The 21,768-nt window shown below is 46.1% G+C and overlaps 1 protein-coding gene across 1 annotated transcript in view; it reads left to right on the top strand.

The window, feature by feature from the left end:
* Positions 1-12,179: 12,179 nt before the first annotated feature.
* HTR1F (5-hydroxytryptamine receptor 1F) overlaps positions 12,180-21,768 on the top strand; it is a 100,466-nt gene continuing 90,877 nt past the window's right edge. Inside the window, exon 1 of the mRNA XM_029579245.1 lies at positions 12,180-12,543. The gene's annotated coding sequence lies outside the window, so the exon portion shown is untranslated. The remainder of the gene's footprint in view (positions 12,544-21,768) is intronic.

Here is a 21,768-nt window from a genome sequence, read left to right as displayed (position 1 = left end):
AGTGTGGAGGTTCGTATGAGGAGCAAAACCATTCAATATGGGGAATGTAATTAGCAACTAATTGAACATATGGAGGTGAATTTTCAAAGGCATGGGTAAAGGATGCTTTACTTAGGGGAATGGCCTGCCCGATGTGCTGATAACTCACTCACACATGTCCTGAGCACAGGCAGCTTAAGCACAATTCTTTGGGATTTTAAAAATATGTACATAAATGTTCTGTAACATTTCCTGCACACAAATTAGCATCTGTAACTGTGTGGGGTAGTTTGGGTGGGGTTATTTTTTTTTTAACTTTATTTATAACATTTTATTAACAAAGCATTACAACTTTGTAAAGAAACAACAGGACAGATAAAGAAATAATAATAAAAAAAACCCAAAAACCATTATTGAAGAAAACAAATATCTTAAACTTTACTAAGAAAACAATATACCAGGAAGGGGCAGAGAGAATAAGGGAGAAAAAGAAAAAGCCAGAGTAAAGGCATTACACGCCCGAATAAACCCAGCATCATCAAGATGCTGAAAGGAGGGGGGACGAAGCCAAGAGTTCCCTAGCGTTCAGAAAGGATTTAAGCTGTTCAGGTGGAAAAAAAGAAAAACAAAGAAATCAGAGCGAAACTTTACATTTACAAGGATAGTGTAACTGGAAAGTAGCTCCGAAATCCAATGTCTCTTTTCTCAAAGCAAGGAACCCCCTCCGCCTTTCGTGAGTGACTCGACTGATGTCAGGAAAAATTCGAATTTGAAGGCCATGTAGGGTTATTTTCCAAGCAATCCTATGGGCACAAGTTCACATTGCAAACTGGAGTGGAGGAGTAGCCTGGTGGTTAGAGCAATGGGCTACAAACCAGCGTTCAAGTTCTTGTGACCTCGGGCAAGTCACTTTACTTCCTGTTGGCTCAGGTACAAAATTAGATTGTAAGCTCTCTGGGGAGAGGGAAGTACCTAAATGTAATCTACTCTGAAGTGCCAAAAACTGGAATATAAAAAAAAAAAGTAAAAGATTATGTTAGGCACACATTTGCTGACTTTCTTATGCAGGCTATTACAAATTACGCTTTTAACATTAGTACCGCAAATAATTAGTATTATATGAAAATACTAGAGTATTTTTCTACCAAGAAAGACTGACTGCAATAAAGTAACATAGTAGATGACAGCAGAGAAAGACCAATTGTCCCATCTAGGCTCTCCAGTATTCCCTGTCCACACTGCCCAGAGTGTATCCCAGCTGTCAGCTGCACAGCACAACCACCCGGAAGATATCACTCCTTATCCAGGACGGTTACCAGCTATGGAGAATAATATAGCACTCCTTATCCAGGACACTTACCAGCTATGGAGAGTAAGATATCACTCCTTATCCAGGACAGTTATCAGCTGCACAGCACAACCACCTGGAGGATGTCACTCCTTATCCAGGACGGTTACCAGCTATGGAGAGTAATATAGCACTCCTTTTCCAGGACACTTACCAGCTGTAGAGAGTGACTGCTTGTGAGATATCACTCCTTATCCAGGACAGTTACTAGCAGTAGAGAGTGACTGTAAGATATCACTCCTTAACCAGGACAGTTATCAGCTGCAAAGCACAACTACCTGGAAGATATCACTCCTTATCCAGGACAGTTACCAGCTATGGAGAGTAAGATATCACTCCTTACCAGCACAGTGTTACACTTGAGCAATGGTCTGGTGTGAACACCACCCAGAAGGGTGGCTCCAGGTGGAGAGAGACAGGGGTAACTGGAAGGTCTCTGATGATCGCTGGGAGAGAAGTATTGCGGCAGGAGAATATGGAGCTGGGTGATGGCTGGTAAATGGAGCAGAGTACTTGCTGGGACAAAGTCCAAGTCCAGGCTGGGTCTAGGCAGGCAGCAGGCGAACAGTGTCAAAGTCCAGGCTGGGCCAGGGCAGGCGGCAGGTAAACAGTGTCGAAGTCCAGGCTGGGCCAGGGCAGGCGGCAGGTAAACAGTGTCGAAGTCCAGGCTGGGTCAGGGCAGGCGGCAGGCAAACAGTGTCGAAGTCCAGGCTGGGTCAGGGCAGGCGGCAGGCAAACAGTGTCGAAGTCCAGGCTGGGTCAGGGCAGGTGGCAGGCAAACAGTGTCACAGTCCAGGCAGGGTCAAGGCACCTAGTAGCAAGGCAGAGAGCCCGAAGGCCACACACACACACAGCAGGGAAGAGGGCCCGAAGGCCACACGCACAGCAAGGCAAGGCAGGGCAGGGCAGAAGGCCCGAAGGCCACATGCACAGCAAGGCAAGGCAGGGCAGGGCAGAAGGCCCGAAGGCCACATGCACAGCAAGGCAAGGCAGGGCAGGACAGGGCAGAAGGCCCGAAGGCCACACGCACAGCAAGGCAAGGCAGGACAGGGCAGAAGGCCCGAAGGCCACACGCACAGCAAGGCAAGACAGGGCAGGACAGGGCAGAAGGCCCGAAGGCCACACGCACAGCAAGGCAAGACAGGGCAGGGCAGAAGGCCCGAAGGCCACACGCACAGCAAGGCAAGGCAGGGCAGGGCAGGGCAGAAGGCCCGAAGGCCACATGCACAGCAAGGCAAGGCAGGGCAGGGCAGGGCAGAAGGCCCGAAGGCCACACGCACAGCAAGGCAAGGCAGGGCAGGGCAGAAGGCCCGAAGGCCACATGCACAGCAAGGCAAGGCAGGGCAGGACAGGGCAGAAGGCCCGAAGGCCACACACATAGCAAGGCAAGGCAGGGCAGGGCAGAAGGCCCGAAGGCCACACGCACAGCAAGGCAAGGCAGGGCAGGGCAGAAGGCCCGAAGGCCACACGCACAGCAAGGCAAGGCAGGGCAGGGCAGAAGGCCCGAAGGCCACACGCACAGCAAGGCAAGGCAGGGCAGGACAGGGCAGAAGGCCCGAAGGCCACACGCACAGCAAGGCAAGGCAGGGCAGGGCAGGGCAGAAGGCCCGAAGGCCACACGCACAGCAAGGCAAGGCAGGGCAGGGCAGAAGGCCCGAAGGCCACATGCACAGCAAGGCAAGACAGGGCAGGGCAGAAGGCCCAAAGGCCACACGCACAGCAAGGCAAGGCAAGACAGAAGGCCCGAAGGCCACACACAAGGCAAGGCAAGGCAAGACAGAAGGCCCAAGGCCACACGCACAGCAAGACAAGGCAGGGCAGAAGGCCCGAAGGCCACACGCACAGCAAGGCAAGTCAGGGCAGAAGGCCCGAAGGCCACACGCACAGCAAGGCTAGGGCAGGAAGCCCAAGAGAACTTGATGCCGAAGCACCAAGGGAACTGCCAGGCAGGGTTATAAGGGGAAGTCCAGAACATAGAGAAAACAAGGAAGATGGACTGGGCCAGTCAGGAGAGCCTGCTTTTGAAGGACCCCTGGTGATGAGGCATTGCACAGCAGCTATAGCCGTAACACACAGTTACCAGCTGTAGACAGTGACTGTAAGGTATCACTCCTTATCTAGGACAGTTACCAGCTGTAGAGAGTGACGGCTTGTAAGATATCACTCCTTATCCAGGACAGTTACTAGCAGTAGAAAGTGTAAGATATCACTTCTTATCCAGGACAGTAACTAGCAGAAGAGAGTGACTGTTTGTAAGGTATCATTCCTTATCCAGGACAGTTACCAGCTGTAGAGAGTGACTGCTTGTAAGATATCCAGGACAGTTACTAGCAGTAGAGAGTGACTGTAAGATATCACTCCTTATCCAGGACAGTAATAAGCAGTAGATAGTGACTATAAGATATCACTCCTTATCCAGGACAGTTACTAGCAGTAGAGAGTGTAAGATATCACTCCTTATCCAGAACAGTAACTAGCAGAAGAGAGTGACTGTTTGTAAGGTATCATTCCTTATCCAGGACAGTTACCAGCTGTAGAGAGTGACTGCTTGTAAGATATCCAGGACAGTTACTAGCAGTAGAGAGTGACTGTAAGATATCACTCCTTATCCAGGACAGTAATAAGCAGTAGATAGTGACTATAAGATATCACTCCTTATCCAGGACAGAAACTAGCAGTAGAGAGTGACTGTAAGATATCACTCCTTATCCAGGACAGTAACTAGCAGTAGAGAGTGACTGTAAGATATCACTCCTTATCCAGGACAGTAACTAGCAGTAGAGAGTGACTGTAAGATATCACTCCTTATCCAGGACAGTTACTAGCAGTAGAGAGTGTAAGATATCACTCCTTATCCAGAACAGTAACTAGCAGAAGAGAGTGACTGTTTGTAAGGTATCATTCCTTATCCAGGACAGTTACCAGCTGTAGAGAGTGACTGCTTGTAAGATATCCAGGACAGTTACTAGCAGTAGAGAGTGACTGTAAGATATCACTCCTTATCCAGGACAGTAATAAGCAGTAGATAGTGACTATAAGATATCACTCCTTATCCAGGACAGAAACTAGCAGTAGAGAGTGACTGTAAGATATCACTCCTTATCCAGGACAGTAACTAGCAGTAGAGAGTGACTGCTTGTAAGGTATCACTCCTTATCTGGGACAGTTTTTATTGTCCTCCTCCTTTGCACGCCATCATCTTTGATAGAATGTGACCAACCAAATTATAGGCATGTTTCAGCCTCAGGACATGTTCAAACTGACTATAAAAAGTTTATCTGCCTGATTGTAAAGATTCTTCTATCACTGGCCCTGTGGTTTAGTCACCTTTGTTTATGTCCTACTAGACTTTATTTCTTACACTTTTATGCTTTTTGGAATAAAAGGTGCATTCCTTTTACTATAGCTATGTCCCCTGGTTTATAAAATCTCCCCTCTCTTCCTTCCTCACCCCCTCCCCCATGATAAGGTGCAACAATGACAGATCATAAAACATTATGTCTTCCATCCAGTTAAAGCTGAATGTTTTACTGCCAGTAAATTTTCCATCACCCTCAACTATGAAGGTTTCTATATAAAAAAAAACCCACTAATATTTTTATGGTATCATTAGTTTCTCAAAAATGTGTTTTCTCTCCAGTTAAGATAATGGCTTGTCCAATTCCAGTATTTGTTCAAAAGAAGCTGAGAGCAAGCAATCTGCTCCCCAACTGTTGATTGCATGCTTTTAGAGGGGTATTAATGTTTAAGGAGCAGCCAGCTTTATGTGCAGACTCTGCAACCTTGGCAGCAGAGGAAATACCGGCTGGAGCCAGGCTTCACACCCTGTTTGCTGGACACATGATTGGACCACGCAGCAGGGAGACAGATGTCTAACATCTTGCTCCTATCAAACACTGTGGATGCTGAAAAAATGGGCCGACACTCTCTCAGCACATAAACTGGTTGCTAAAATCAGTATTGCAAAGTGTTTGAAGGCTGTGATAGCTTTCATGAGCCCCAACACTTGGATCATCAACACCACACAGGCATTGCTACTACAGGGAATAGAAACATAGGAATGACGGCAGAAGAAGACCAAACAGCCCATCCAGTCTGCCCAGCAAGCTTTCACACTTTTTTTTCTTCTCTCTCATACTTATCTGTTACTCTTGGCCCTTATTAGTAATTTTTTGGTTCTAGTTACCTTCCACTCCCGCCATTGATGTAGAGAGCAATGCTGGAGCTGCATCTAAGTGAAGTATCTAGCTTAATTAGTTAGGGGTAGTAACTGCTGCAATAAGCAAGCTAAACCCACGCTTATTTGTTTACCCAGCCTGTGCCATTCAGTCCTTGTTGGTTGTCGTCTGAATTAATTCCTCTTTTCTTCATTCCCCCCTGCCGTTGAAGCAGTGAGCTGCGCTGGATATGTATTCCAAGTGAAGTATCAGGCTTAATTGATTCGGGGTAGTAACTGCGGTAACAAGCAAGCTACACCCATGCATATTTGTTTATCCAGACTGTGTAATTCAGTCCTTGTTGGAATGGAGTCAGTACTGTGAAACCCAGTTTTTCCTTGAACATTTCATAAAATTAGCTCTTCTCCAAATGACATGACACTGAATCGGAGGCTGGCCCTAAAGAAGCAATTTTGTTCCTAGCCCAGACTAGCTTATATCGCTTCTACCATGCAAGTATAATATGACATATATAACAATGCTTCATGTCTGTACTGAAAAGAAAGGATGCACTTTATATATTCAAAACCTTAAAATACATTTGCATATGGGTAGCTCAGCAAGGTAGATACAGCATGCAGACCCCCTAATTATTCAAATAGATATATATTTACTTTTCATGAGTTTATTAACAAGGAACATAACGATGAAATTAAAAGTTTAGTAGTATCATTAGGAGGAATAATGTAATCTGCTAAATAGCAATCCATTTTTGGTGATATTTTAATGAAAGAAATTCTAAGATTGCACAGATTAAAACAGAAATAGGAAGCTATACTACTGATAAATGGCAGCTCATTAAACCTCTTAACTCTCCTGCCCCCTAGCCCCACCTCTTCTACTAGCACTTACCATCTCCCAAACAAAGGAATCTCTCTTGAATCGTTTGAACCCACTACAGCCCTGGAGATTCAAACTCTATTAAAGAAAATGAAACTTTCTACCCATCCCTATGACCAAATCCCAACAAAACTACTCCTGCTAGTACCTGACACCATCTCCAAACCTCTGGCTGATATCACAAACTGCTCGTTATCACAAGGAATCTTCCCAGACACCCTAAAACTCGCCTCTCTTAAACCTCTTCTAAAAAAACCAAACCTGGATCCAAAGGAACCCAATAACTTCCGCCCTATCTCCAATCTACCTTTTGTAGCCAAGATTATGGAAAAACTAGTCAACTCTCAACTGTCAGATTATCTTGAAGATCACAAAATACTAGAGATGTGAATCGTGCGCCCGATCGTCTTAACGATCGGGTTCGGCTGGAGGGAGAAAAAAATCTGATTGCTGGAGATGTGAATCGGAATCGGTTCCGATTCACATCGTTAATTTTTTTTTAGTGAGGCCAGACCCTTTAAAATTGACCCCTTACCTTCCCCCCCACAACTTTTTAGCAGTACCTGGTGGTCCAGTGGGGGCGCGGGACCGATCTCCCGCTCTCAGGCCATCGGCGCCATTTTGACTGCCACTCAAAAATGGCGCCGATGGCCCGATTAAAAAAAAATCCACCCGACCCTTTAAAGATGACCCCCTTAACTTCTTCCACCCTCCCGATCCCCCCAAAACATTTTTAAACTACCTGGTGCTCTAGTGGTGGTCCTGGGAGCGATCTCCTGTTCTCGGCCGTTGGCTGCCACTCATAAAGATGGCACCAATGGCCCTTTGCCCTTACCATGTGACAGGGTATCCGTGCCATTGGCCGGCCCCTGTCACATGGTAGGAGCACTGGATGGCGGCGCCATCTTTACGATGGTGGCGGCCATCTTTAAAGATGGCGCCGGCCATCCAGTGCTCCTACCATGTGACAGGGTCCGGCCAATGGCACAGATACCCTGTCACATTGTAAGGGCAAAGGGCCATCGGCGCCATCTTTATGATTGGCAGCCGACGGCCCGAGAATTCTACACAAATCCCTCACCATCATCCACAAAACCATCCACAACCAAGCCCCTCTCAACCTTCAATTCCCACTCAGACTACACACTTCATCCAGACCTATCAGAGAAGCCTATAGAGGATCCCTGCACGCCCCCTCAACCAAATCCACACATCATCCAGCATCCAGAGAACGGGCTTTCTCTACAGCGGGACCAACCATATGGAATGCTATTCCCCACGATCTCAGACAAGAACCCTGCCTGGTGACTTTTAGAAAAAGGCTTAAGACTCGGTTATTTAAACAAGCCTTTCCCGAAACTCACTGATTCACCATAGCAACCATTACTACACATTCAGCACAATGTAAATAATTGCTCTTCTTGCCGTTGAGTTACTTATGCTTTGTCTTCTTCTCCCCCAGTTCCAGCACCCCTGTTTTATTGTAACTTCTGCTTCTCTTCGCTATGTTAATATTTAAGGTTCATTGTACCCCTGTTCCATGAAAAGCACCAAATAAATAAATAAATAAATAAATAAATATACAATTTCTGTCAGGAAACCATCATTTCAGTAATCCTGTCAAGTCCCTGAAAATTAATGGAGAAATGATGGACCCCAGACTTGGGTAAGGATCCATTCAGGACCGGTGCTCACTTTTTTGCTGCCCTGTGTGAAAAATTAGTGTGCTGCCCCCCCGATTCATTCAATGTCTGTCCCGGGCCCATCAAATAAAGCCCAGCTCTGTCCTGCAATCTATATTTGTAAAAACTGATGCCCCCCATCCCAACCCCGGAACCCATGGATAGGGAAGGGCATTAGGTACCCTAGGCAAACCCCACAGCCTTGCACACACGCCCGTCCCCCCCCCCCCCCCCCCCACACACACACACACAGACACAGACACAAATATAACCATGAAAAAGAACATTCAAGAGCACAGTCTGCTGAGGCAAAAACATCACTTACAACCTGCATATTATATTTACAGGCACTGCTGTGGTGCCAACCAGAAAATTCTGCAAAAAAAGACCCTTGGAGCTCCTATGGAATTAGACTTTTTGTAATGTGTATTGGGTGTGAGCTTGACCCTCTGAAAGCCATGAACAAACAGGATTACCATTACAATGTAGTAAACCTCCCATACCAAAACAACCCTAACAACCTTATCTATGAAAAGGCAGCACTGCACATATCACCCCAGGCCCTAGAACACCAATAAAACTCTTATTAGGAATCCAGGATGCTAAGATCCCTTCCCAGAAATTACATCCCAACAAAATACCTCACCTCCATCACATACGCAGAACACAGAGAGACCCTCACCAAATATAGAATAAAGAGATCAGAAAGTATTAACAGAAACGTGCTGAGAAGAACTGAACTGGAACCCACAGCAAGCCAGCAGAGCAGCAATGGAAAAACAGGCACATTACCATTCTTCATAAAACATCAAATAATAAAATCAATCATAATAGTAAAATCATATTCATAAAAAGAATAAATATTTCAAACCAGTTAATGAATAAGAATATCCCAAATTTCCCAAACAACAATAAAATATTTCAAAACATTTGATGAATAAAAAATCCAATAATTAAAACATTTTCTATTCCCCCCCCAAATGTAATATTTCAAAAGAGCAAAATTATCAAATTACACCCAATAATTAAAACTAATAAGGATTAAAAAATCTCTTGCTCTCCATACCTATGATCTTCTGATTTCCAGTCACCCTGAGATTGTCGTGGATTGGGGGAGGTAGGGTCACACAAATTGTATCTTCTCTCTCATACACATGCGCAATAACACATTCATTCTCTCACACACTACCTCTCCCTCACAGATACATTGTGTGTGTGTGCGTGTGTGTGTGAGAGCCTATATATGATACGTGGGCTCTCACAGGCACACAAACATGCACACAAGCTCTCACACAGACACATTCACAGGCACACAGGCTCTCACACAGGCACATTCACAGGCACACAGGCTCTTACACAGGCACATTCACAGGCACACAGGCTCTCACACAGACACATTCACAGGCACACAAGCTCTCACATAGACACACAGGCTCTCACACAGGCACATTCACAGGCAACAAGCTCTCACACAGGCACACAGGCTCTCACACAGGCACATTCACAGGCACACAGGCTCTTACACAGGCACATTCACAGGCACACAAGCTCTCACACAGACACATTCACCGGCACACAGGCTCTCACACAGACACATTCACAGGCACACAAGCTCTCACATAGACACACAGGCTCTCACACAGGCACATTCACAGGCACACAAGCTCTCACACAGGCACACAGGCTCTCACACAGGCACATTCACAGGCACACAAGCTCTCACGCAGACACATTCACAGGCACACAAGCTCTCATGCAGACACATTCACTGTTACGGCTATGGCTGCTGTGTAACCGCCTCACCACCAGGGGTCCCTCTAGAGCTGGCTCTCCTGACAGACCCAGTCCATCTCCCTTGTTCACTCTATGTTCTAGTCTTCCCTTTATAACCCTGCCTGACAGTTCCCTCAGTGCTTCGGCATCGAGCTCGCCTGGGCTCCCTGCTCTAGCCTTCCTTGCTTGCTGTGCATGTGGTCCTTGGACCCTGCTTTGCCTAGTCTTGCCTTGCACGGCCTTCGGGCCTTCTTCCTTGCCTTGCGCAGCCTTCGGGCCTTCTACCTTACTTTGCCTTGCTTTGCGCTGTGTGTGCCTTCGGGCCTTCTACCCTGCTTTCCCTTACCTTGTGTTGTGTATGGTCTTCGGGCCTTCCGCCCTGCCTTGCCTTGCTTACTGCGCGTGTGGTCCTCGGGCCCTCTGCTCTGCCGTGTATCCCCTTCAGGCCCTCTGCCCTGTGTCCGTGTGTGGCCTACGGGCCCTCTGCCCTGCCGTTTGTGTGTGTGTGTGTGGCCTTTGGGCTCTCTGCTCTGCCGTATGTGTGTGTGTGACCTTCGGGCTCTTTGTCTTACTACTAGGTACCCTGACCCAGGCTGGACTCTGACACTTATCTGCTGCCTGCCCTGACCTCTGCCCTGCCGTTTGTGTGTGTGTGTGTGACCTTCGGGCTCTTTGTCTTACTACTAGGTACCCTGACCCAGGCTGGACTCTGACACTTATCTGCTGCCTGCCCTGACCCAGCCTGGACTCTGACACTGTTATCTGCCTCCTGCCCTGACCCAGCCTGGACTCTGACACTGTTATCTGCCACCTGCCCTGACCCAGCCTGGACCCAGACACTGTTTCCAGCCATCCCTGTCTCTCTCCACCTGGAGCCACCCTTTTGGGTGGTGTTCACAACACCAGAACACAGCCCGAGCGTAACATTCACAGGCACACAGGCTCTCAAACAGGCACATTCACAGGCACACAGGCTCTCACATGGCACATTCACAGGCACACAGGCTCTCACACAGGCACATTCACAGGCACACAGGCTCTCACACAGGCACATTCACAGGCACACAGGCTCTCACATGGCACATTCACAGGCACACAGGCTCTCACACAGGCACATTCACAGGCACACAGGCTCTCACATGGCACATTCACAGGCACACAGGCTCTCACACAGGCACATTCACAGGCACACAGGCTCTCACATGGCACAGGGATGGCTCAAGGCAATTTGCTGCCTGAGGTGAGGGAAGAAATGGCGCCTCCTGCCCCCCCGAGGTGTGGCACAGCACAGGTCACATCACTGAGCGGCTAGGAGGTGATGTCCCTCTTGGAGCGTGGCCCTTTCAATGATTTGAAATGCTGGGGGAGTGGACAAACAGAGGTCAGAGTTTCCAGAGGTGTGGCAGATATTTTTAAGAAGCTAGCAATCCTGCCACTCTCCTCAGAACCGTACTATCTGCTTCCCTCTCGTCCCCAGTATTCAGCTGAGTGGCTTATCTTTCTCCAGAATCACTATGCTCAGTGCTCACATAACCCCTCTTCTGAAGTCACTCCCTATCCGCTCCCACATACAGTTCAAGCTCCTCTTTCTCACCTACAATGCCTTCACTCTGCAGCTCCTCTCTTATCTCTCTCTACACCCGTCCTGGTGCACTCCACTCCTCGGATAAGTCACTCCTACCTGTGCCCAATTCCCGCCTCCGTGCTTTCCACTTGGCTGCGCTATGTGCTTGGAACAGCCTTCCTGAACCGGTGCGTCATGCTCCCTCTCTTGCCATGTTCTTGAGGCTGTTTTTAAATCTTACGCCTGATTGTCTTAGCCTCATTAACTAATTTTCTTCTTAACCATTGCCTTACTGTACATTTGTCTTATTAGATTGTAGGCTGTATTGAGCAGGGACTGTCTTTTTTGTGTGTTTGTACAGTGCTGCATACCTTGTGTAGTGCTGTAGAAATAATAAGTAGTAGCAGGGGGAGCTACACCCCTAATCATAGCAACCCCCTATGTGGAAGGCTGACAGCCTTGCACCCATCTGATTTTGTTTTTTATGATAAATGCTTTCATTCTGTTGGTGGATTGAATAGGCCTTCTCCCAGTCCGGTCTAGTTGCTAATATTAGATAATCTCAGGGTAGGAAACTCCATTTCCTTCAAGTTTTTATGATGCCCGAAATGAATGTGCATGAATACAGAACCGAGCCGAAGGAGTTTAATTTGCATTCATGGCTGAATTAGCCTGAGATTTTATGATTCCTGGGCGATAAGAACATTGCTGATTAATTGAGATGCCAAGGTATATTGGGTAATGTAAATCTTGGGACCAATTAAGTAAAGAAAACAGGCAACAGGAAAGGAGAGGAGGTGGAGTCTGCAGCACATGCAGGAAGCTCAGGGCAAGCTGCTGGAGGGAAGTTGAAATCGGAGGAATCCTTGGCTGGGAGAATGTGCAGTAGGTGGCAGCAGCAACCCGTAAACCCCCCAGCAGGAGGGAAGAGAAGGGGGCAGGCTGCAGAGGCTCCTTATTTCGGCTCAGTGCCTGGGATCTCTTTGCAGAGGTCATCGCTGCCCGGGATATCCTGCTCTTCGCCTGGCCTTTCGCCCCAGGATTTAGCTGGAGAGCGGCAGACTGAAGCGCAGCAGCCGGGCAGGCGCCTTCCAAAGTTGCGCTACTTCTGGAAGCCGGAGCTGGGTGGCAGGCGAGCAGGTGAGTGAGGGCTGCGGGGCGCGCGTCCGCGGCTTTCTGCGTTTGCTTGATACATCCCGAAGGAGGGATGCAGAGCCGTCTCCGTGCCTTGCTGAACTCTCACCGCCGTCTGTATTATTCAGTGCATTCATTTATGACATTTTTGGAACGTGCCAGTGATTATTTCCACTTCAGTTAATTTTTAGTTGTTTGACTCCGTTTTCTTTTGTTTTGAAGAAATTAGCAGATTCTGCTAAACTATTTTCTTATTTTGCACACCAAATGTTCTGTTATCTTGCTCTACAAGTGTGTGTGACTGCTCCAGCTATTAATATTATCAGCCATTAAGGAAGGCAGGCTCAGGACTAAAAAAGACGGACTCATTAGATTAGCAGCTGTATTTGCATCTCTCACCTTTTTATACACTTCTACTTTTCTTCATGAATTTTGTCAGCTCTGCTGTGAGTATTTTATTACAATTGAATTTCTCCCTTTTCCAGAAAACAGAGCATCCTGTAACTCTGATCATGTTTTGAATCTTCTTTGTCTTTCTTCCTGGTATGCATCTTAACCATGTAATATCCAAAATACCTCTGAAGAACAGGAGCAGCAGAGATGTAGATAACGAAAGGCTTGCTCTGTTATACCAGCACCGCAGGCACCTTCCTGCCACCTCTTCTCTCCAATCATCCTCTCTTCTGGGTCCAGCTTCTTGCACCGCACAACTTCTCCTCTCTGCACACTGTGGGGTAGATAACTGAAAAGTTATCCATCTACATGGCTCAGCTACTAGTTTAAAATGCTTCCCCAATCTAGCCGGTTAAATAGGGGCAGGCAATAGGCATTCCTGGGAGGAGTGGAGTTAGCCAGTTAAGTTAACAGGACAACTCTGATATTCAGCCAAAGGGCTGGAGTAAAACTAGCCAGATATACCTATCCGACTAACTAAGATATCCAGGTAGATTCAGCAGTGCTGCTCTGCCACTCAATGTCCCACTTAAGTTAGCTGGATAGGTGTAACTGCTAAGTTAACTAAGCCACTCAGCAGCTGAATATGGACTCTTGTGTGTCTCCCCCGCCTGTTTATGGTGTTCAGTGTCCAGATTATTTAGATGCCTGAGGACCCTACCTAAATTGGTATCCAAGCCCCTCACATCGCACATCTGTGGAGTGACATGCTTTAACTAACATGTTATTAAATCCAAGATACAACTTAACCAAACCTGGCTGTGAGGTCTGGATCCCATGTCTGCAGAAACATTGTTTAACTAAGACATTACATTGTAGGTAGTAGGGATGTGCAGAGCAAAATTTTATGTTCATATTTTTTATGTCCGAAAGGGGGTCCCACTTGCGGCCAATATGGACATAAAAAAAATCCAATGAGTTGGGTATATGTACATATGTGCAAAAAAAAATTTAAACCCCCTCACCCTCCTTAATCCCCCCCCCAGACTTACCACAACTCCCTGGTGATCGAGCGAGGAGTGAGGACGTCATTTCTGCAATCCTTGGCGAGAAGCATGTGACGTCGGTGGCACGTCGAGTGACGCGGCGTCACGTGATTCCCGGCGAGTTCGCGCCGGACGGCTCGTTCGGCCCAAAAAGAACTTTTGGCCAGCTTGGGGGGGCCTCCTGACCCCCCCAAGCTGGCCAAAAGTTCTTTTTGGGCCGAACGAGCCGTCCGGCGCGAACGAGCCGGGAATCACGTGACGCCGGCGTCACTCGACGTGCCGCCGACGTCACATGCTTCTCGCCAAGGATTGCAGAAATGGCGTCCTCACTCCGCTCCATCACCAGGGAGTTGTGGTAAGTCGGGGGGGGGGGGGATATTAAGGAGGGTGAGGGGGTTTATATTTTTATTTTGGCTCAACAATCGCGATTTCCCACATATCGAACATATCTATGTTCGATATGTGGGAAATCCGATCGTTTATGTCGAATCAATTTTTTAAGTAAAAAAAAAAAAAGAGTTGCGTTTCACTAATGCGGTCAATCCGAATGCACACCCCTAGTAGGTAGCCTAACTGCAGACGTGACCAGGGAGTGTTGTGGCTGGTGTGTACTGCAACTCCAGCTCATTGGTACTGTGAAGTAGTGTCAAGGATCGATGACATGTCAATCCACGGACATTTCAAATGAGAACTATTCTAGGCATAAACAACGTTCTAGTGCACTTGGCATGCTTTATGCAGGTCATATCCACTGAGAGGGGATCTGCTTAACACCCATCCCCAAGCTCTTCAGTACAAAAGTCCACACAGAGCCTTTAGGCTGCTGACTTTTCTTGTCCTGGAACAAGTTTTAAACTTTTGAATGCATGCATTTTATTCTTTTATTTTCCTCCTCAAATTCCTCACAGACTCTAAGACAGAGATCATAAGATTGTTTACCTTCAAACAGGCCAAAATATCATCCATTGCAGAGAAGGCATCATATCAATTATGTTTCAGCTTTGACTCCCACAGTTCCCATCTAAGGAGACTCTGGGACACAGGATGAGGGTGAAAGAGTAAACTAAGGAAATATTTCTTTACCGAAAGGATGTTGGATACATGGAACAGCCTGCTGGTGGAGGTGATGAGACAAGGACATTATCTGAATTCAAGAAAGCATGGGACAAGCTAAGGGAATGGTAGGGATTGTAGAGACGGGCAGAGTAGCTAGGCTGTATAATCTTTTACTTCTATCATCATGTTTCTATTTTAATTCTTATGATGCAGGCCTGGCCCTCCCCACTGCAACCCCCCAACCTACTCCTAGCTTTGATCTCACAACTTATACTATAAGGGAGCTGGCATCATCATTATTGTCTGAGGCAGCATGAACTTAGTAGCAGTTTTGCTGAATCATTAAAGTTAATTTGATGTGGTCCTACAATTAGGCTTACAGGGTTAACCTTAATAAACATTAACAAGGATTTGCATATCCGTTCTCTTGCTGCTGCTGCTGCTGCTGCTGCTGGCCTCCAAAGGGAAATGTCTCAGTCACATGACATGAGCAGGACTGCAAAAGGAAGGCGAGAAGGGGCTTCAGCAACAGTTAGAAGCTTAGAAGTTCACTCAACATTTTGTTTGCCTTGGGGCCTGAAACAGTTCTTGGTGGTCCTGAGCATGAATTGTCTAAATATAAAGTTAATCAGAGCAGAACAGGTACAATCTTAAACACAAGATGGCCAAGTTTTCTGGAGGTGGAGCAGTAATGGTAATGCTGAGTGAAACAGTACTGTAAAAGGTGCAGCCTCTGTTTTGCATATTCCACCCAGTGAGCTGGACAATGTGCTGTGAGAAGCTTTTCTTCTTTGCCTTTGCCTGAGAGTGTAGAAGTCTTCACTTGCGAAAGGAATCACGGCAGGTATAAAAGTCTTGCAATCTAGTTCAATGAGTAGGCACAGGCTGCAGTGATTTGGCTGAGGTTAAACAGTAAATGATGGATTGGGGAATCAGACTAGGTTCTCTAGGTACTGTGGTAGAGCTGCTACCCTGGAAAATGTACGCAGCTCATACTAATGTCATTGTTAATTCACTCATTTAATATTTTCTCAAATATTGTTGCATCAGCAGTGACTGCACATGAGGGCACTGCTTTGTTTTGCCCTGTGAACAAATGCTTTCACTTGGCAGCACTCTAAATGATATTTGGCACATATTCTCCCTTTGACTCCATCTCCTTGCTTTTACTTTTCCTTCTTTTAACAAAGAATCAAATTATAGCTAATGTCTGGACTATTAAAACTGAAAAGCAAAGCTCTCTATAATGTCTAACTTAAAAGTATTTTCCTTATTGGACTTATTCAAAGTTTCTTTTCATAATTAATACACAGAAACACCGTAGAGTGCCTCATTTCTGAAGTTTACATTGAGAAGTATATTTAGTTGAGTGCAATTGTCTTGGGAGGAGGTTTTCTGTCCTTCAGACAGAACCATCTCAAAAAATATAGCAGAACTTGAAAAGGTAGAGAGAAGGGCAACCAAAATGATAAATTGGACAGAACAGCTCTCCTACAAGGAAAATCTGAACAGGTTAGGGCTGTTCAGCCTGGAGAAGACTACTGAGAGGAGAGATGATAGAGGTTTATAAAATCATGAGTGGTGTGGAAAGGTCCTGTACTCTTTCCAATAGTAGTAGGACTTGGGGGTCATTCCATGAAGCAGTTTAAAACAAACCAGAGAATATTTTCACTCAGCACACAAAGAGCCAGATTTTAAAATATGCACGTGCGGCCTATATTTGTGCGTGCTACCCGGCGTGCACAAATGTACACCTGATTTTATAACAAGCGTGCGCAGCCGCGCGCATGTTATAAAATCAGGGATCGGCGCACACAAGAGGGCGCACACTAGTGCACCTTGCGCGCGCCGAGCCCCCAGGGAGACCAGCTGGCTTTTCCCGTTCCCTCCGAGGCCGCTCTGAAATCAGAGCGGCTTCGGAGAGAACTTTCCTTTCCCCCCACCTTCCCCGCCCCCCAGCCCAAAAAAAACCAAACCCCGTACCTTTATTTCTCAAGTTACCGGCCCAGCAGCCTTGCAGAGGCCTCTGGCCATGCCCCCTCCCCGCCCCGGACCATCCCGACCCCGCTCCTCCCCTGGACTGCCCATTTTTTCAAGCCCCGGGACTTATACGCGTTCTGGATCTTTAAGCGCGCCGCTGGGCCTTTTGAAAATAGGTCCGGCGTGCGTAACCCCCCCCCTACCCACGTAAATCCTCCTGGATTTACATGCTTAGGGCTTTTAAAATCTGCCCCAAAGTGTAGAATGTGTTGCCAGAGGATGTGTTGAAAGAGGTTAGCATAGCTGAGTTTAAAAAGGGGTTGGACAAGTTCCTGGAGGGAAAATCCATAAGTAAAAAGCAGTACAAGAACAATTAGAACATCTAGACAACAATAACATACTCTATCCATCACAACATGGCTTCAGAAAACACTATAGCACCGGAACATTACTAATCTCTAACAGATAACATACTACGTGGATTTGATAACGGAAAACACTACATCTTGATACTACTAGATCTATCCGCAGCATTTGACACAGTAAACCATAACATACTATTAAAAAGACTGGATGAAATTGGATTACAAAAGAAAACAATTGAATGGTTCACATCCTATCTTTCAAATAGATCATACCAGGTACAGATAAAAAACACAATATCAGACAAGATCGACCTAAAAACAGGAGTCCCCCAGGGCTCAGCACTCTCAGTGACTCTATTTAACATTTATATGCTCCCCCTCTGCCACCTACTGGCAGGGCTAGGTATCATACACTACATATATGCTAATGACATTCAACTAGTTCTACCAGTCGAGGAATCTATTGAGAAAACACTGAACTTTGCAATGTTGTACCTAGACATAATAAAACAACTATTAAACCAAATGGAACTAGTAATTAACATAGAAAAAAACAGAATTCATACACCTTGAATGGAAAAACATTGTAAAAATTCAACATCCCATCAAACTTGAAAATGATAAATCAGTGGAGTTAACTGATAAAGCTAGAAACCTAGGAATAATTATAGACACAGAACTCAGCCTTAAGCAACACATATCAATAAAAGTAAGAGAAGGCTATGCCAAACTAATGGTACTTAGAAGACTAAAACCCTTGTTAACTCAAGAACACTTTAATACAGTACTACAAGCACTAATATTTGCTAGCACAGACTACTGTAACACACTTTTACTAGGATTACCATATACCACAATCAGACCACTGCAAATACTACAGAACTCAGCTGCCAGAATACTTACTGGAAAAGGCAGGAGAGATCATATCACCCAAACACTTGCCAATTTACACTGGCTCCCAATAGAGCAAAGAGTGCAATTTAAAACACTACGCACAATTCATAAACTAATGAATGACGAAAATTCCGACTGGCTAAACACTGCACTACGATTACATGTCCCTCAAAGAAATCTCAGATCGGCCAATAAAGCTCTACTAACCATACCTTCGGTCAAAACAGCAGTTGACCCAAGTTAGAGAGAGAGCACTATCTTTGGCAGGACCATTATTATGGAACACACCACTTGAACTAAGACTAATGAAAGAATTAAAACTCTTCAAAAAAAGCCTAAAAACTTGGCTTTTTAAAAAAGCATTTCACAGTGAAGGCGCTGAATAACAACAAATGAACACAGCTGAAAGTCACCTATATATATATAAAAATAGATTATTTTATTATTTTACTCATAATTAAATATTAAATGAAAACAGTATACACATATATGATTATCCCAACAATCATATAAATGGTAACCCCAACCCACTTCTCAATTACAGTATATTACTGAACTATGTAACCGTAAAATATTGGCACACTGTGTGTTACAGTTTTGGCTGCAGTGCAACCGCCTCACCACCAGGGGTCCCTCTAGTGCTGGCTTTCCGGACAGGCCCAGTCCATCTTATCTGTCCACTCTGTGCTCTGGGTGTGTCCTTATAACCCTGCCTGACAGTTGCCTCGGTGCTTCGGCATCGAGCTCACCTGGGCTCCCTGCTCTAGCCCTGCGCGGCCTTCGGGCCTTTCCTTGCCTTGCCCTGCGCGGCCTTCGGGCCTTTCCTTGCCTTGCCTTGCCTTGCGCGGCCTTCGGGCCTCCTTCCTTGTTGTTCTCACCTGGCCTACGGGCCTTCTGACCTGCTTGCTCTGCTTACGGTGTGTGGCCTACGGGCCTTCTGTGTGTGTGTGGCCTACGGGCCTTCTGACCTGCCCTGCTCTGCTTATGGTGTGTGGCCTACGGGCCTTCTGTCTGTGTGTGTGGAGGTGGAGCCTACAGGCCTTCTGACCTGCCTTGCCCCGCTTATGGTGTGTGGCCTACGGGCCTTCTGTGTGTGTGTGGCCTACGGGCCTTCTGACCTGCCCTGCTCTGCTTATGGTGTGTGGCCTACGGGCCTTCTGTCTGTGTGTGTGGAGCCTACGGGCCTTCTGACCTGCCTTGCCCCGCTTATGGTGTGTGGCCTACGGGCCTTCTGTGTGTGTGTGGCCTACGGGCCTTCTGACCTGCCTTGCCCCGCTTATGGTGTGTGGCCTACGGGCCTTCTGTGTGTGTGTGGCCTACGGGCCTTCTGACCTGCCTTGCCCTGCTTACTGTGCCCTGACCCAGCCTGAACTTAGACTCTGCTCATTGCCGCCTGCCCTGACCCAGCCTGAACTTAGACTCTGCTCATTGCCGCCTGTCCTGACCCAGCCTGAACTTAGACTCTGCTCATTGCCGCCTGCCCTGACCCAGCCTGAACTTAGACTCTGCTCATTGCCGCCTGCCCTGACCCAGCCTGAACTTAGACTCTGCTCCTTGCCGCCTGCTCTGACCCAGCCTGAACTAGACACTGCTTATTGCTGCCTGCCTTGACCCAGCCTGGAACCAGACACTGTTTCTAGCTTCCTGTCTCTCTCCACCTGGAGCCACCCTGCTGGGTGGTGTTCACGCCTCCTGACCGGAGCCCAAGCGTAACACTGTGGATAACTTATAAACCAAACCTATTTCGTGTCTAAATGTAAACCGTGTGATGGAATATTACTAAACGACAGTATAGAAAAGTTTTGAAATAAAATAAATAAATAAATAAATAAAAACAAAGATAGGTGAAAACCCAACTCAAAATATTACAAAAACTAGCAAAAGTAGGGCAAAGGAAATTTCTTCTTCTCCAAATTATTGAATTTATTAGTCACAGATATTTATGAGATCTCTCAGACGTATCATCAGATAAACAGATTCAAGTATACATCCAGAAGGAAGAACAAATCCAGGAGGAGCAGTCTAGTGGTTAGAGCAGTGGGCTGTGACCCAGGATTCAAATCTCACGGTTGCTCCTTGCAACCTTCGGCAAGTCACTTTACCCTCTGTTGCCTCAGGGAAGTACCTGAATGTTATCTGCTTTGATGTACACTTTGAAGTGCCAAAAAGCAGAATATAAAATCTAAATAAATAATGTGAAGAATCTAAACACTTTTACCTGTCCCTAGTATAAACCCTTGATGTGCAGTCCCTTCAATGCAGTTTCACACAAAACACAGTCCATATTGGGGGACCATGTAAATTATACTTGAATCTGAGAGATCTTAAAAATATCTGTGACTAACAAACTCAAGAACTGCTTTTTCTGGTTTTTGGAAAAGTCCATAAACCACTATTAGTCTTGTAGCGCTTATCCCAGTTATGAACAAGAAGGACTGGGCCCTGTTCTGTAGGATCTGGACTAGCCACTGTCGGAGATGGGACCTTTGGTCTGAGACATTATAAACCACCAAATATCCTCAGACACTGTAAATAGAGTGCCCAGCCCGGTGAGGATGGAAATAGGTAGCAAAGGTAAGAAACCACAAGAAACTGAGAATAGCAATGGAAGAGGATTTGTTGCCCTGCTTTTCCAGAACTCATTCCTCAGTCACATCGCTGCCCTTAAGAAGCTTTACCTCGGTGATCAGATAGCAGCAGGCTTAATTTCAGCAGAGCAATGCCAGTGTTAGGTAGAATATAAGCAAAGTATAAATCTGTGATCCATGCCAGCCACCCAGTCCCAACGGTGGAGTTGTGGCATAAAGCTATGATTAAGCATTCAGGTTCTAATGTGACTTTGTTTCCAAATATATTCTGTAAAGTCCTATTTGAAAAATAAAATTGAATGAATGCTCTGTTAGATTTAAACCTGTTCTTTTGGAAAAAAAAATAAGATATCAGACAAAAAAGATGAACTCAATTTTCAGGTGGATTGTATAATGTCAGAAAAAGCTGGATCTTTTTATTTGAGTGATACCGCATGTCAGTTTACAAATACTGCAAGATGAAATTTATAGCGGAGTTAATTTGAAACAAAAACCAAGTCTCTTGCACTTCTGAAATTCACATCCTAGCATTTATTTTAAATTATTAGTGCAGAAGCGAAAATACTGCGCAGCGGGATGTGACCACTTTCCCACAGCACACACAGTCAGCAGCATTGCTCACCTACACAATAGAAAGCTTTAAGATTGCATGAATTGCAAGTCTAAAACGCAGTATAATACTACTAATAATAAAACAGTAGGAGGACTGCTTTTTAAAGCACATCAGAAAACATTCTACCTTGAGCTTGAGAGAAATGTGCAGATGATAAGAGAGGGTGCTGTGTGGATCATCTTCGTCCATTTCAGGAGTTTCTGGGAAGTCAATGACAGAGAAAGATACTTACAGCAGAAAGTTGCAGGTGGCTATTGTGGGTTACAGCTGAGCTGACAAGCTGCTTTTTTAGGATA

Source organism: Rhinatrema bivittatum, chromosome 15, assembly GCF_901001135.1.
Source record: "Rhinatrema bivittatum chromosome 15, aRhiBiv1.1, whole genome shotgun sequence".
NCBI classification, from domain to species: domain Eukaryota; kingdom Metazoa; phylum Chordata; class Amphibia; order Gymnophiona; family Rhinatrematidae; genus Rhinatrema; species Rhinatrema bivittatum.
This window is presented reverse-complemented; position numbering and strand designations above follow the sequence as displayed.